We start from the raw sequence: 18,581 nt of genomic DNA on the forward strand, positions 1-18,581 counted from the left end.
GTAAGCCTCATCCTAACTATCCAGCTTTTGCTTTGATCGCCTGCTCCATAGCACTGATGCTCCAGGATATGACATTTGCTTAGCTGAGATTCCTGAAAATCTTTTGGGAATTTCAGGTTTACAGAACACAGTATATTTTGTGCTTTGCCCTCTCTCCTTCTTCACCTTTCAGAAGTGAAAAAGTTCCACTCAGGAAAAAGTATTCACTGTTGTCTTCTTTTTGGGAACTACTTAAGAGAGAAAAGAAATCTCAAGTAGCCAGTGAAGTAACAAAAGCATTTTTGATGTACTAGCTCTTTGAGAAGTTTACGAATCTGATCTTTTCAAAAGAAGCATTCCTTCAGGAAACAGAAAGAAACTTTCTTTAACATTCATTCTCTTAAAGCACAGTTATTTGTCACCCTCTTAAATGTGGTTAAAACATTTTCCAAAACTGTTTAATAACAAACATTGCTTTTTTCTTAAGCATCAGAAGTATGTACCGCTAGCATATTCTCTGAAGCCAATAAATACCAGCTGATCAGGCTCGAATCCTTTTAGGAAGTTTAAAACAGCTGTGCTGCACAATGAAGTGAGAAAAGCAGCAGGAATAGGCTTTGGCAAGCTTAGATTTGTTCTTAATGAAACAAAGTAAAGGTTCTAAATTATTTCAGTGCTGCTAACCTGTAAGCTGTAACTCCAGCTATTCACTTCTGTGAGTGAATAGCACGCAGGAATGATCCAGCAGACAAATGAATTCAGCTGCAAGTGGGACAGAAAAAAAGTTATGCCTTTATAAAAAGTTATTTGTAAAATAAGGGTTCAAACACCTTGCAAACTTAAAATATGTCAGATCCTTCTGAACTGCTTGCAAACTCAGAAAACTGCAAGGAAATTAATCACTGACAGAAATTAAAGTGTACATATTTCATTTAGCCTAATATGACAGAGGAAAGCTATTAATAGCACTTGAAGACATTGTACAAGACACATTTTATCCTAAATATTGGGGTTTGAATCACAGCTGCTCGTGGGATGTGATGTTTCAATAAGCAGGTTGTAACCACCCAGTGTGCTATTGGGTTTGCCTTCATAGGCAGCCAGTCTTAACTTCAATGTCCTCAGTCCATTGCTAGGCATATTCAGTAGCCAATCTTATTTAATGGTTGATGTCTTTTCACAGTGACAATTGATAATTGTTTCTCATTTAACAACAGCTTACAGATTCAGTAAAATATTGTACTGCTGACTTGAATATTAGCTGTGGCTTTGGCACCTTCTCTTTCCCTGGATTGATTTCTGTCAGGATATATGGACAGCCTCATTCCAAAAAGTAATACAGAGAGAATGGCTTTTACTTTGTTAAATCTCAGTTCCAGATATAACTTCTGCAATAGCTCTTTGAGAGAAAAAGAGGACATAACCTTATTTGATGTTCAGAGGAATAAAAGCCTACCGGATTCTTACAATTGTGGAAAGAAATAGACAAGTGTTTGTCATAATTCCAGCTCCTTTCTTTGATCTTACTGAATAAAGTTCAAGAGTCATTTCTCACACAGCTAGTGTGTATAAGAAATTCAGTTCCAAGCATTGGCCAAAATGGCAAATCACCAAATTAATTCTTTTTAATCTTCTGTGTTAACTAACTGATTTTCTTACAGACGAGGTTCCAAATGTGGAATGCATAGTCTTCCCACTAAAGAAAATTGTAATTAGCCTATTCATGATTTATGGCAAACTGAAAGTGGTCTGACATCTCAAAATGCCAGTAACATCTCATTGTTTATTTCAGGAATGCAGTCAGATGAAAAAATCTGACTGAAAAAAGACTAGCACTTAACACTACTATTTCAATATACACTTTGCCTAGTTTCTCCAGGTCATGTATTGCACGATCTACCCTCCCAGGGCAAACATACTCTTCTGTTTAGGTCATTTGCATATAAAAGAATTTTGAATTTTTTTTTATTCTCCCTTTTTACAAAACTAATGTTCCAGAAAGTATCAAGGGAAATGATGCCAAGTGTATCTTATCATTCAAGCAACCCTGGACAGCCATTCATGGATATGTTTCTTGGCACCTTCTGATCTCCTCCCAAAAACATTCCTGCTCCTATTGAGGCTCTTGGTGAAATGCCCTTAGCAATAATGAGATCCAGGATGATACCTCAACCTTTGCCCAGAACTATCCAGTAGAAACATCATAAGAATCAAGAAACTTGGCTTCTCAAAGCTTAAACTCTGTTCACACTTGCTGTTATCAACTATTTTAGGCAGAATGAGATTTTTGGACACCAGTTGTTCTTAAAAATTGCTTCTTTGTGCTCCCTCACACACATCCTGTAAGAATTAGGGACATGGGGGTTGGTTCCTTATGGACCAGTTCAGGAGGACATGTGGTTAGAAGCCACTGGGAGAAGAATCAGAGGAGGCAGGGCAGAACACATGAACATAGAAACGATCCCACAGACAGAGTTTATAAGATGGGAACAAACTTTTTAGCAGGGCCTGTTGCAACAGGGCAAGAGGTAATGGTTTTAAACTAAAAGGGTGTGGATACAGACTAGACATAAGGAAGAAATATTTTATCATGAGGGTGGTGAGACACTGGCTTAGGTTGCCCAGAGAGGTGGTAGATGCCCCATCCCTGGAAACACTCAAGGTCAGGCAGGACGGGGCTCTGAGCAACCTGATCGAGTTGAAGATGTCCCTGCTCATGGCAGGGGGGTTGGACTAGATGACCTTTAAACGTCACTTCCAACCCAAACCATTCTATGATTCTATTATGCTATGATTTGAGCAAGGATAACCTTCTCATACCCAGGAGCTCCTTGTGTGCTACGCAGTTGGGACCATCTAGGCACAACTTTGTGCTTTGTCCCTGACCGAGACACCTCTTTCCAGTTATAATCCTTCATTTCACACCCAGGACCCCTGCAGCAACACTTCTTCCCAAGCTTTATATCTCACTCCTGTATTCCACAAGGGAGATGACTCCACCAAGCACTTCCCCCTATGTAAGAATGGCTACTGTCATAGGTTTCATTTCTTGATGAAACAAGAGAATTAGAAAATTTCCTATTAGAAATAAGACATTGGCCTTAGCACAATTACCAGCTTCTATTTGGAAGAAAAAAAAACTGGGTAAAATTCCTAGCTGCTCTAAGACAATATGGCCTACCAACAGTTCTACTTATTCAACTATATATACACCTGATTTTCATTCTTGGCAGACTAAACTCTATATGATACCAGATGTGTATTAAGCTGTTTGTTTTGTTTTTGTTTTTTTTAATTAAAAAATAGTCAGCACCTATAGGTACTTAGCTGGATGAGAACACCTCTTGAAAAGCTAATACCTTGGCATGCACAGGATCCAGATTCTGACACTATTTCTAGTGCACAGCCCAGGGAATCCAGACGGTCAGGTACAGACATAATGACTTGTAGCTAGCAGATCCAGGTTATACTAAATTTCTCACAATCTCTGATCTGGGAAACATGGTTGGGTAAGTAGAAGCAGAGATAGGAATTTGCCAATATGCATTGTGTGCCTTTTCAAACTGGTGCCTGGTGCCTGGGAGGTGCTCTCATGTATTTTTAAGGCTGAGCAGAGATTTTGGCAGCTGTAAAAGACTGTAGCTCTGATCTTTGTTGCAAAAATCTTTAGGAAGGAATTGGAGGTAAGAAAGAGCTCAGGCCACTGAGTCCTTCAATCAATATCAGTGATAGTAGAAATCAAGAGTAACAGAAATATGCAAGGAGATTACAAAAAATCTCCAAAGTAAAAACAAAAAATTCCTCTCTGGTTAGAATGGTAATGTCATTGCCACCTTTAGCCCAATGAAAATAAAAGTTAATATCAGGGCTTTCTGATCATTTTTTTTTTTAATGTTCTGTTAGTATATACGGTCAATCATTTCCAGTGGATGAAGCTGCCAGGTCAATTTGATGGTTTCTGAAGGACCCATCACTTTTCTTTGGGTTCTGACTTTGCAAATCACTAGCAGAGTAGCTAATGTAGATGACAGCAGCCTGATCTACAATAGGCCTTCACAGAAAATAATCGGTGAAATGCATGCTCAATTAGCTATATATCTGCCTCTCAAGCAGTTCTTTTCAATATATAAGTTCTGCAATGTGACTGATTCAAGCTGTAAACAATACAGAACTTCTATTTCTATCTGCCAGATGGTTTACTGCAGCAAAATTCCCAGCAATCAGTCTTCAAGTGATCCCCATCAACTGTTCTGAAAAAAAATAACAAAAGAAAAAAAAAATTAATTGTTAATCATTCCATACTATCATCTTGAAAAGAAAGGAAGTCCAAGCTTATGGTCTTAATAACTCTAAGCGGTAGACAGCTTATCAGCAACATATCCAGAAACTTGCAGCATCAAGTGTTAGATCCAAGAATATTTCACAGCATTTTATGTTGCATCACATCTTACCTTGGTTATATGTCTGGGTTGTCTTTCTCTCTTTTTTTCTTTGCCCTTCCACTGAATTTACTAAATTCAGTATCATTTATGATGGGTGATTAGCAGTGACTGAATGTTAATAATTAGTAAACTTGCATCTATATGATACCTGTATTGCACAATACAGGGTTAGTACTGGGCATAGTTAGCATAAAATAGCATAACATTAAAAAAACAAAAAAAGGAGAATGTACTGTATGCTGTCCCTCTCCTCCCAACATACCTCTGCTTTAAATAGCAAAAAACCATTTACCCAGGGATATTTTGTAAAAAATAGGAACAGCATCTTGTTTGATAGGTCTGATGTTCTCAGTAGTTAAAAGCTCCTGAATACATAAGACTGATACATCTGAATCCTGGTGAACTGTGGTTTTCCTTTGCAAAGTCAGTATGGAATGCAGTGTGGTAAAGCTTCATTTGGGGGAATGCAAAATTAATGAACATTGCCCATCCAGGCAGCGCCACGGTGGGCCCTAGGGCACAGAGGGCAGGAGGTCAGCTTGGGACTGCTTCAGTTCAGGAGCAGCACCAAGCAGGGGCACCTTCCCTCCTCTTCCTCTACTCTACCCTCTACTCCATACGTGAGGTCATGTTCTTCTCGAGGCAAGAAGGTCAGCAGGAGTCCTCTGAGCAGCGGTAGCAGGAGGAACCAGGACATGCCACAGCATCGCCCCATTGCTCCGTGTTTCCATCGTGTACAGACTAGCGTGAGATGGAGCACAGCCGGACCATGCTGTTGCCGTCAACGCTTTTTGACACTCCGGCTTCTTGGCCCCATCTGAGCGGTGCCCTGGTTGGGTCCTTTCACGCGCCCTCCCCACAGGGCTGAGTTAAACCTTGGTATTCCTGGAACAAGTGGCAAAACCCAGCCACTGCAGCCCGGCTTCAGACGTGCCCCAGTTTTACCGTGAGTGTGACACAGAGTACACCTCAAATTAGCCATCTAAGAATCAGGTGTCTGCCAAGCTAGCTGTCGGCGCAAGAGACAGTGAGCACCAGAAGGTGATTCGCTGCATATGGAGAAGGTATCTAAAATGGGTGGAAAGAGTCACCCTCTCAACATGCCTTTTTCTCTCTTTGCCTCTCTCCTCAGACGACAGAGAGAGCTTAGTCCACAGAGTAAGCACCTAACACGTAGAGGGTCAATGACAGGCGCAATACAACCCCCCCTAACTCTCTATTCTTGCCTTCACCAAGATGACTGATGGAAATAGGGTTCATTCATTAACCAAAGCTACCTCTGAGGAGGCAGAGTTTTCTATTGAGCTGCTCCTTTTGTGCTCCATTTTATTTTGTAGGAAGCAGCAGTTCAAGTAAATACCTCGTCGCACTATTTCTGCTCTCATTCCCTATAGCAAAGGCATGTCTAAATTGTAAAGAATTGCATACGCAATTAATTTATCCTAATTTCCCTAAGAATAAGAAATAAATTACTTTGATAGGAACTAAATGTTATTTTCAGTAGGCTCACGTATTTCGGCCATTTATTCTGCGTGCATGTCTGTTTTTGCTGCCTCGTGACCTTTGCGACATCAAAAGACACTCTTTTGTTTTTCAGCCACATTAGCAATTCTAAAACTTATGTCTTGATCGCAGGTTCCTATTGTTCATCAGGACTCTGTATTATACATTCCTCAGTAGAGAAAAACCCACAGTCAAATTTCTTGTGGGAACAAAATGTGTGTCTTAATTTTAACTGGGACAATGCATAGGCAACTGTTCTTTAAACTGTAATTATTAGGCCTGAACAAGCATCCATTGAAGACATCTACATTGTTGGTACCCTGGTGAGATCACTTGGAAAGCAAATGGTTAGTGGTGTACAACAATATGCTAAAATGCCCCGAGGAATTAGGACGCTTCCTTAGTGTTGCCTGTAAACTTTTCTTACTGGCTTGCCTTTTCTTGTATATGCCACTCATAATTAACTACAGCAAAAGAGAGCCCAGCAAGGAAAAGCAATTTATCTGAAAGCCTCCATTCTTTTCTCAAAATGTATGAAGGCTTATTTTGTACTGCCAGTTGGCCAGCATTTCCTTTTTGTTTGCAGAATAACGATATGATTGTCTCAAATAATAGAAAAGCTTCTAGAGAAGTTCAAAGATGCTATAAATTTGCACTCATCTGTGCTGTAGCAGCTTCCAAACTGGTAAGGAGTCACTGCCCTTCCTGCCCAGAAGTGAGAAGCATGTATGATCACAGCATTAATTACTGGATATTTTCGTGGCTGTCTCCTATGATGAAAAAAACTTAATTAGGAGCTTTGGATCTTTTTGGCAACAAAATAGCCAGTAAGTGGTATCATCCATATAATGCCATCTATGCTAGCATCCTGCATTCCTTTGTCTGTAGGAAAGTAATTTCTTCCTTCGTCTGTTGGAGACAACTTGTTGCTTCCAGTTTTCTTGGGGACAATTCTTAGTGTTGAGCAAGTTCCTGGACTCGTCCAGCTTCTGCCTCAGGCAGAGTGACATGGTAGATATTGTCTAAAAGGTTCATGTATGCAGCAAGTAAAATACGTTAAAAGAAGCAAAAGACTGTGTGGGTGACAAGTATGCATATCAAAAGCTCTTCCACAGAAATTATGAGCCCTGAGAATAAGATTAAGTAAAAGGCCTGTGCATGGCTGCTTTTTCCATGTGAGCCTTCAGAAACTGGTCAAACACAAATGCCTTACAGTGGCCTGAGGAGGAATCCACTGTCTGTAACCAAATGTTATACTTATGACTGAGACTTGGGCTTGCAGGAATCTGTATTTTCCCGGTTATGTTTTGCTTTTTTAAATGTTAATGTCAAGTTGCCTTTAAAGAAAGGACAAGCATTCCCATAGGCACAAACATAAAAAAAAACCCTACATAGCTTTCCTCTTAACCACACCTTCACTGGAGTGTCTACATGTTTGGTCTGGACTGTTTCATCAGTGCTTTGTCCTCAGTGCCAAGTGTCAAAGACACATCAAGGCTGAGCAAAAGTCCACTGAAGTCAGTAGAAAATCCTCCAGTAACTTTAGTGAGCACTGGATGCAGCTGTTAACTTACAGGTCATTGCCAAGATGAACTGAAGAGTTGCCTGCTGCCAGTAATATACTGACTTCCTAAAGGCTTGTATGTTTATTTAAAAAAAAATAAAAATCACTCTGTTTCCGAAGCAGTACACAAAGAAACAAGGAGAGTTTTTCAGACTGAAAGGAAAAACCCTGGAAAATAATAATTATTGCAAATGAGAAGTTATTGTTTAAAGCATAGCACTTCTGTGATTAGACCGATGTCTTGCTTTCCTCTCCTCCCAGAATGTATGTGCTTGCCAAATGTGCAAAATGCATATTCAAAGCTATTTTGAAGTTAAACAAACCAAAGGTGTTTGTAACTCTGCAAGCAGTTCCACGTCCTGTGCCCTAAAGACAGCCTTTCAGGTTATTCAAATTGAATTTCAAGTGACTGTTTCTGGGTTAAGACCTCCTTCTGCTAATTTTTAGCAGTTCAGAGTAATTATTTTGGCAGAAGTTATAAAACAATGGAAACAGACTTTTTGTAGTGGGAAGATGACAAACACTTCTGACAGGACTCTCACAGGACTGACAGTGAGCACTGCTTAAATGCTGTCTGTTGCAGAGATGAAAAAGCTGCTTCTTATCTTCGGGTTTACAAAATTACCTGCATTATCTTGATTTTCTCCTCAGTGAATCATTCAAGTGTTTTACAACGGGTCATTAAAGGTAAGGGGAAACTGTTTAGTGAATTGTTACCATGGACAAAATGTTCGTTTTGCTTAAATACGTTCCCACATAAAGGATGTTTGGAGTCACTGTTTAGCAAAAGGAAAACAGCACCAGACTTTAAAAATGCCGAGACCCACAGCACAGATAAGTGAGAACTGCAGTCATTAGCTGTATATTAAATGCAGTAGCTGTATTTGGCAAAGACAGAGCTCCCAGCATCTAAATAATGTTCCAGAGCAAGACTTTTTTTCCAAGTCAAAGATTTAAAAGATTTCTCCTTGCACAACTTAGCATTTTTTTAATTGTATTTGCCATCTATTTCTCACAGGCCAACAACCTGCTATCATATCGTCTTGGTTTACTTGCTGACCCAGACTGGCAGGTAATAATTCTTTTTCATTAAACCTCCTGGAGAAGTGAAGAGAATGGGTAAATTATTTTAAAGAAGTTCCCAATCTACAGTTATGCAGCCTACGTCCCAGTACCAGTCCTCACTGTTGCTTCCACTTCTCATCCCAAAGTGAATTAATAATCCTGTGTTGGAGTCTGATACCTTAAAGTGCTATTGCCATCTGTTGAGAGACCAATATGGTATCTTAACTTTGGCATTAAACAGTCATGTTTCTATCCTTTCTCCGCATAGGCTGAAGGTGTTGTCTTCCTCGTCCTCTCAAATAAATCATGTAAGGAATGGTTATAAATCAGAATGCTAAATCTAAGGATGCAATGTTATGGACATCCACCTTCCACTCCTTTCCTCTGCGCTAGTGAAACTGTGGAAGAAAATATACTGACAGAAGGAAGTTTCCCTCCTATCCATCACTGCAGGCTAATCTCGTGCCTGCACATGCTGCCTTAGCTGTCTTCTAGACTCTGCTATTGTCCTGAATTATATTCAGTTCTTAAAGTGCCAAACCTTCCTGCCTGCTTTACTCGCACATTTCCCCTCAAAGCATTTTGTTAGACTTATTCTCTGCTGTTTGAGACGCCAAAGCTTTGTTGACTAGTAGTTATTCAGCATTTGTCAGCCTTTCTTACCTTTCCAGACCCACGCTGGGGTCAGGACACTCCTTAGACATAACGCCTTGGCACCAGAATTGCATATTCATCACTTAGAGAAACACTACAATGCTCAGAGAAACACAACAAAGCAGCATATCTAGAGGCACTCCGAAAGGTGGCAAAAGTTGCCTGGGTAGCCAGTGAGGATAAGATAGCACTGTCACACAGAGCAGGTGAGACCCCACACGTGTGCTCTGTATTTAAGATGATGTTGCTTGTATCTGGCAGTGGTTCAGGCCGAGTATAGATGCTGGACGGGACACAGCTGGAGAGAAGATCATCAGGGGCATCAGCGCACCAGCTTCCATGAAACTAGGGAGGTGGGTGGTGGATAATGAGCTTCAGCTTCCCTCTCAGCCTTGCAGACACATGATACATCAGCCATAACATTTAGTGGTGCAGCACCACAGTAAATGCAGCTATGAGTGTAGCTGCGTGTGTTTCTGCACCTCTCTGAATGGCGTACATATTCCTTTCTGCTTTATCATCAGTATCCCAGCTTAAAAACAGTGCAATACTCTCTTACAAAAGCCTTCAGTGTCTACTTCAGAATCTGAGATCACACAAACATTCCACAATGCAAAAAGGTCTTGTGCACATAGTTGTATTGCAGCCATTTCTGCAGAATTAGCCCTGCCTGGGCAAAGTTTTTCATAATTTCTTCTGCACTCAGTGGTGCTGCCAAGGGAAACAACCTCCTGTGTTGTGTCAATAACATTTGTGCCCAAGGCAGTCTTTGAAAGACAGGTGGGATCTTCAGCCTGGGTGTACAAGGAACTCTTAACACTCAGTTGTTTCATTCTTCATGATTAACTTCTTGCTTTTTATCAGTCTAGCACTATAACCCAGATTCTGTTGGAATGAAGTTAGGGCTGGCTTAAATAATGAAAACTACAGAAAAAGAGCACATAATTGCGCATTTTAGAAAAGGTATGAAGACAGAGATTAGATATACTAAAATTTTTGGCATTGTTCCTACCTTTAGAATAATTTAATTTAATAATTTAATTAATAATTAATTGGATCTCAAATGTATTTAAGTGCATCATGAAGAAATAAATAGGGATCTGCTCACCAACGAGGCCATCATCACTGTTCATTCTTCTGCATTGCTTCACTCTTCAACAAGAGTGCTTGATCTGCGCTTTCGTGAAGGTTCTGTCTTATGTGTTCATCAGTACAAATGAAAGTCACAGAGTACCATGAGCACATCTTGTTGGTCTTCACACTGGAGAGACATTTTTTGAAATGTTAGTTGCTGACTGAGAGTAAGCTGAAAGCTACAAATCCCACAAGCACACATCCCAGTCAAAACACTGAGTTGCTCAAATCGGATATATCATAGGTATCTTCTAATCTCAGTCAAACCTGTGATCAGCTGCTGGTGCCTTCAGATGTCATCAATTGCTCTGATCAGGACTATGGGGAACGTAAAATGAAGGGTCACCACAGGCAGCCTTTTTCTTCACCTTTGAGTCTAACATCAGTGTCCAGAAGCTGAACTGCACTTTCATCCTCTATCTTGTCGAGTCATGTCACCTCTCTTAGGCTTTATGGGAAGATGATACTGTTCACAAATGCCTGGACCCATTCCTCTTTGCCTTTGTAGCTATGCCCATTCATAGTTCTAAAAAGCCAGGGGGGACCATATTGATGCTCTAGTCTGACCTCCCGCATAATACAGGTCATAGAATAGTTTACCGTGGTACTTTACATCAGATCCAGTAAGCTGTGGCAGAACTACAGCATATATTTTAGACATCTATCTCAATTGAAAGATGCCAAATGTCTAAATGATTCACCTGTCTTTAGGTACGTGGTTCCAAAAGTTAATTTTATTCACCTTTCAAAAACTGTGCCTTATTTCTAGCTTGAATTGCTTTAGTTTCAGCTCCTAGCCATGGATCTTCCTACGCTCTTATCTGATAAGGAGCACTTTACTATCGTGGACATGTTTCCCAGGTATTTCTAGATCCTACTCAGTTCAAGTCTCAACTTTCTATGCTCTGGCCTTCAAGCATCAATCGCAATTATTTAAAAATAAACTGGTGAAGTTAGTGGGATATTCACACTTACAACTGATTAAGACACAAACAGCTAATAAACTTTTGTTAGCTAGCAGAACTCCAAGTATACAGAGGAGAATGAAAGAGCTCAAGATATTTTAGAAATACCCTTTCCTGATCCTGAAGTAGCACTGGAGTTGTTCTACTAACTGCTACCTCTAAAGGTTTCTGGTTATGTCCCGTTCAACATCCACAGCCATGCACATCTTGTCTGTATTTTTATTCACTGTCTTCTTAGAGATAAACCATTTTTATCCATTGCATTTTTGTTGCTAGAATATTTAATTTATTTTTTATGAAACTGAGAGAGTCAAAAGATAAGCCTGGGTGAAAGAGCACAGCTCTACTAATACCAACATGATTGAGCCAGCTATAAATCTGGACCAAACTGGCTCTCAGCTTGACAACTGTTTAATGCAGTCGATCCATGAAAGCACAGTCTTCCCGATTTTCAACTATTTATCTGTGATAGTGAAAAGACAGCTGACAAGATGAGCATGAGGGTGTTGGCTGCAGGATAAACAAATTGTATCCATCTCTAAAGCTATAGATCTATTTCTCATTGCAAACCATTTATCAACAAATTCCATTGCAAATAAGCACCAGTTTTCAGCAAAAACCCATACCCACCTTAGTATATCTTGTCACTTATCCTGAGATACAGCATAAAGTGCCGATCAAATGTATCCATGCAGGAATACATTATTCCAACCCTGCCCTATTAAATGGATTTTCTTTTCTACACTATCCATGGGTTTAGCCACAACCATGAATTTCATAAATAAAGGTACATTTCCTGCACAGAAAGGCAGAAAACTGTATTTCTGCATGTCTGGATGACTTCTTCCTGTGAATAGGCACATCTTCATTATGTTAAAAAAAAAAAAAAAAAAAAAAAAAAAAAAAAAAAAAAAAAAAAAGAGTCTATCTATATCGGCTGTAGATAACGCTGTACCGTTATGGAAAAGATAATAAGGCATAAACCCCTCACTTTTTCTGGAAAACACTGCACATTTTGAACACGGTTAGTCATGAACCAGCACAGAGTATTAATGTGTATTTCCCCTCCCTGACTGCTCTGAGGCACTGCTTGGAAAAAATGATGATAAACCAGATTAGAACTGTGAAATCACATTGCCACTTTTGTATGTTGTCATTGCTTTAGTGAATGAATAGCTACGAAGATAAGCGCAGCTATACCACGTACCTCTCTGCTCCCTCCTCCACCCTACCTCCCACACTCAAGTTTTGATTCGAACGCAGCAGGGCTCCTCCAGGGCTGTCCAGGAAATTGCCACCCAGAGATTTCCGCAGCGTTCACAGTCAACACCACTAAAGGAGGAGATAAAAGTTTGTTTGGAGGGAGTGCCTTGAACTGCTCTTTTTAGCCAGTCAGTAACGGATGCCTTAAGCCTGCTTGTGATCTGTCATCTCATCATTGTCAAAGGATTTTGGCATTATACACATTTCTTCTCTGCTTATGTACAGTCAGCATGTGTGTACATATACACATAGCATTTCTTACAGTAAAAAAAAAAGCCTGCAAAAGTGAAGGTTCACTTTAAGAGAAACTGGGAAAAGCAGCACCACGTAACACCCTCAGCAGGATTTCTGCCGCTGCCTCACGGTATCTGCACCACATGTCACAGGAACCCCTTCCACACCGACTGCTATTGTATGAGACACCGAGGCCCTTCCTTGTAATTCACTACTCAATTTACATAAAAATCTTGTTAGGAAATGGCCGTTTGAAAGGCAAGTCTAGGACTTGGAGTGACCCTAGAACTTAGCTCTCTAATTAGGTGTTATTCTATGATTACTACAACGAAACCCGTACGAGAAAAGCTTCCTTTTCCAGAGACTGTACCACGGTGCGTCCAAACATCGTAAACACAGTACAGTCATAACCCTTTTAGATGATCTTCCTTTAGCAAGAGATAGTTATCAGGCCACTCAGTCATTGGCTGTATTGTACACAAGCTAGAAAACTTGGCTAGAGACAGAAGTGATCACTTTCAAACGCAGAAAGAAAAAGTAAACAGAAGAACAAACCTGCAAAACCCACAAACGCCAGCCTGAGGAGAAAAGGAGGAATCAAGGGGGTGGGTTAAAATGAGGAGACCATGTAGAAGCCAAGGTGAATGCTTTTGGGAGCTGACCTTAAGTTGCCATATGCCTTAGGTTGGCTCGGAGGTAAAGTTTTGGGTAGAAGGGTTTGGAATGTTGCCGTGAAGTGCACAAGCTCCCTGCACCAGCTCTGGAGATGACGCCAGCCGATAAGCTGGAATGAAGGCTCAGGATACTATAGCAATGTCCTAGCTGCCACCTCTCTGCTGAGCAGCTTCTGAGCAGGCAGATTTACGCTCCTGCTTCTACTGTTAAATGAGAAACTTGGTGCCTCTTAAGCTCCTCAGAGAACCAGGAATGTGTTCACTTAGAAAGAGATTTTGCATCTTTTCATTCTAAAGGCAAACTGGTGCCCCAGTGCTCCCAGGGGAGCGGGAAGAGTGGGGAACAAGCGGCACCTTCCCCGCTCCCTGCCCTTGCGGGAGAGAGGTGGAAGCAGTAACGATGAAGACTGGAATATGTCTCAAACAGTTAGCTAGTATTAAGCACGTTATTTTGCCGCTCAGATGATGATTTCCCAGTTTAGATAAAACAAAGTGGGATTTCCCTGATGTCACTCGGATTCATTGAAGAGCACTCTTGGACAGCAGCTAGCATTGGTTGTTTAGAGGTTAACGTACATTAAGCCACTCCTCTGGACTGCTGCTAGGAGGGTACCCTAATATTATAAGTGTCAGAAGGCACAAACAAGGGAATGAAACTATTTCAAGTCCTTGACATTACCGAGAACTCATGTGCTCCTTGCAGAGGACTGCTAGGGAGCCAGGACGGGCTGCAGCAGGGGGATGAGCAGGAGCAAAACCAGACAGTGACATTGGCTCGTTCAAGAATTTACGTCCTTGCCAGGAGGCTTTTCCAGCTGTCCAACACGTGGCAGCACTGAGGGGATTATCTGCCAAGCGTTTGCTACTGGATTTGTGCCCTCATGTTAGGAGGGATGGCTGGTGGATGTGCAATGGTGGTAGCTGAGGAGCACTTAGAGAGCCAACGGCTTTTAAATTCTGTCCCTAGCATTCACCAAAAAAACAGACCGTGGGCCTTCTGGTCCTCTGAGGAGTCCCCCAGCCTCAGTGCCAGAAGCGGGGAAGCAGGCAGCCTCCGGTAGCTCATCCCTGAGGAACCCATAGGATGACGCTCAGGAGCCGTCACTCTGATCTAGAGTATAGCAGCAGTAATCGTACTCTTAATCCCCTGTTCTTCTAATATTAGCATTTATTCATAATGGACATGTGTCTACTTGCATATTCATTTGCTTCATTATTAATTATTTCAAAATCTTTGTCATATGTCATTTTCTTCTCAATACGGTGGGTGGTTGGGTTGGAGAGGTTGCGGCAGTGAGAATTTCTGGTGTTTATCTTTTATTCTGAATGCAGCTAGACTTTCTTTTCTCCCATATTTCAACTAAAAAAGGAAAACCAACCAAACATTTGGTTCCTGCTACTACTGGAGAAAGGGAGGTCATGCACTTCTGGTCTCCGACCCTGGAAAGGCCCAGGAAGAAAGTGGCTCTGGATTCCTACCATGACAGTGCTTACAGAAGTCTTTTGGCTCCAATCACAGTTAGAAAGAAGAAGGAAGGAAAATTACATTTTTAATCACAAAAGGATTTTCAAATAAATTATTTGACAAATCTTGAGTATGAATAATTTGACCTCTCCTGACTGTGAAATTATATAGCATGATAGGCATTTCTTACTAATCCAGTACTCCTTAACGCATGCATTTTAATGTCTTTATTGCCTACAATTATCTATAAAAAACATCACTTTCCCTTCTTTGTGGTGTCACATCATACACAAACTGTTCCAACTGTTCATGGTTTATAGTTTTGCTAAAAACCTTTAATAGAAGCTAAGCAGAGATCCAATATGCCAGCAAATGTACTCTGTTCTCCATGCTTAAGTATATGAAAACCACAATTATGCTTCCTAAGTGCCTAAACATTTTAATCCAGAATAGCTGTTTTTTCTATGTTACTTCATACCATTCTTGAGTGGCAGGAAAATGAAACAATCTGTGAGTGTATCTGCCTAAAATAACCAAGAGATGGCAGCACTCCATTCAACCCAAATTTGGCTTGTCATATAATCTATATAACTACAGTACAACAGGCAGTACGAGTAGGAAATGCAAGTGAAACAGAGCAGTCAGCTGTAGAGTAAGCCAGGACATGCATCATTTCATCAGTCATTCTCCCTGTTTGCCATGGGGGACTGACAAACACAGCAGTGATGGAAAATTCTTGACCAAATGGGGAGAACGAGGAGGTTTGTGACAATTGCCTTTCCTCCTGGTCTATTGACTATGGGTGGCAGCAACATTCACTGAGGTCCTGACGCTGTTCCCTTGCATTTGAAATCATTAGGAAAAATACTGTAACCATGAGGAAAGGTATTAAGATAAGGTGCCTAGTGAACACATTCCAAAATGGCTTAATCATCTTTAAAAAAAACAAAAGACCACAGAAAGTTTCACGCATATTATAGTAGGTCAAATTACATACGGTATTCTTTCCTTCCTCTCTTAAGTGCTGGAGTAGAAGTTAACTCCCCCTAATTCTCCTCAATCTTCATACACTACTCCCTGTCAGTGCAAGCTACAAATTATTAGGTACTTTGTCTTGGTTTGCCAAGATGCAAATGGCTATGCAGAGAGACTTTATTGGATGTCAAGCGCTTTGGGTTCTTTGGGAAGAGAGTTGCTCTGTGGAGAATAGAGTGCTAATGCATCTGAAACCTATCTTGAAGAGGCCGCAACCTGACTAGTGGTACATTTTACGTATTTTGGTCTCCAGAAATCTTTGGGTGCTTTTTAAGCTTCCTTATAAATGTCCAGGAATTTTCTGATACTGATGATCACTGCCAGAGGTAGGCTCAGATGTTTTTTCTTGCACGACTAGCACAGAGGCATTCACAAAAGGTAAACTTTCTTTGCACTTAAACGACTACACTTATCTTGCATGTTCAGGAGGTTGTTTCCACTCCAGTTTTTGCAGTACATGTTAGGGCAATTACTCTGTTTGGCTTTTTTTTTTTTTTTTTTTTTTTCATATGTTCCTTCACTGCCAAAAGGTGGGAGGTTATAAATTAGCATGCAATAAGTATCATGTTACAAAATTCAAGCAGAGATAAAGCACCTGTCATTTGTACCAAGTCAGCTCTGTAAAATCACTGCTATAGTCTCTGCTTATGGTTGACTCAGTCAGTCTCCATGACAGCAAAATTACAAAGGCGTATCTCTACTAGGATGTTAGAGCAGGATCGGTTACTCTCCTATAACAAAAACCATGGTGTGGTAATTAAATCTCAACTTTCAAACACATGAAGGATCCCATGGATGAAGGTCCTCACCTTTCCTTTCTTCTCCATGCCTTTCCTAGCTGCTCCGTCAGAAGCACACTTTGCAGCGCTCTCCGTCCCAGCCCAGTCTTTCTGCACGGGGGGACTTTTCCATCATACTTAGGCACAGGCTTTAGTGGCTTTAGTTAATACTGGGAATTCTAAAGAAGACAGATGGCTGTTTCAGACAAGGCCAAATTGAATAATTATGCTTACTCACATTGAAAAAGAAGCAACTTCTGGGATGTTGCAAAAAAGTCCCTCATTTATGTATTTTTAACATAGATGAAGTAGCTGATGGTCCTTTGCCACTACAGTAGGATCTGCCTCTTTATAATTCATTAATTTTACCAGGAAAACATTCCTTTCAGCCCACTTCTGAGCAAAGATTTCATAACAGAGACCACTCTCAAGAGACCCTCCTTCCACTTAGAAGTCAGTGTTTAAATAAAGCAGAATACAGCTGGCAACACTTTGTGAGGAACTACTTTGCATGACACTGGCCGGATCTTTGATTATTGCAGGCTGTTGGGGCTCTGTTAGGTGTCTTCTCCGAGCAGCACTGCGTCCTTAATGCCATGTCAGAGTACCGGAGACAAGTGCCTGCTGGACTTGGCTCGGACTTTGCACGTACGTAGGCTCAGGGAAGTCCGGGAAGACTTTCCAGCTTTACTACTCAGAATGTGAGCCAAGGACAAGCAGAGTTGCTATAAGAGGAAAATGCAGCAGCCCCTCGTATGCCCAGGAAGGAAAAAAAAAAACAACACCAAAACTAAAGAAAAAAAGGAGGAGACACCTTCAGAGGAATGAAGTTAAGCTTCAGAGTGTAGCTGCCTGGAGAGCAGGAGGGGAGCCATGCCCTGGCAGGAGGCAGCACACGCTCCCCCGAGGCAGCGGCGGATGCCGGGAGGGAGCTGGGCTTTCCGGTGCAGTTTCTCCTAAAGTTACCGCTAGATCTTTTATGGGCTTCTCCGGAGCGATGGCTGCCCCCACACATTCCTCCTCCCTGGCTTTCCCCGTAGTCTCCACGTTCAACCTCTAGCCCTGCTGAGCTTAACTTGCACATGACACTGTGACCCGAGGTGAAATGATATATTTGATGCACGTTATCTGAAGTCTTGATTTATTTACTTTGGAGTAGGTGAGGGAAGGAGAGGTATTTGAGGGAACCTGAAAAGTTCAAGAACGCGCTTGAGGATTAATACGCTGCCGGACAGGATAAAAGCAATTTTGCCAAAGAAAACATAATCAGGCCAAGTGCAAATGAATGCTGAGATTGGGCTGGGAGGGACTGCTTGGGCAGAGAAAGGGTTTGGGGAGTTGGATCAGCCCAAGGGGTCAGGAAAAAATATAGGACTGACTGGAAGCAGAGCGATGGGAAAGAAGGAGTGTGTCAGCCCACGTGTCAATGAATCGGCTGTTGGCAGCACATAAATGTTAAGGAGCAGCTTGCAGTCTCTGACTATTTGTAGCCTGATTCCTAAACCGAAGAAGAAATCCAGAGCAGCACTGGATACCAGATTACACCTTTGAGCCATCAGAGCCTTTCACTCGCACTAAGGAAAATAGATTATTGATGCTGGCAGGGACATGTACGCTAAATACAGACAAGGAGATTGCAGTCTAATCCAAATCCAAACAGAAGCAAGTTGTCTAAAGCCAAATTCCTTTTATAGTCCCTTAATTTCACTACAAAATTGCTTTCCTTTAAGTTTTAAATTGTGTAGTATCCGAGCCAATCTAGCTAACCCTTTCTTACAAGAGCAGTCTGTCTGTGCAGGAGTGGACCCATTAAAAACTCAAAAGA

The sequence above is a fragment of the Accipiter gentilis genome, chromosome 15 (genome assembly GCF_929443795.1).
Source record: "Accipiter gentilis chromosome 15, bAccGen1.1, whole genome shotgun sequence".
Classification (NCBI taxonomy): domain Eukaryota; kingdom Metazoa; phylum Chordata; class Aves; order Accipitriformes; family Accipitridae; genus Astur; species Astur gentilis.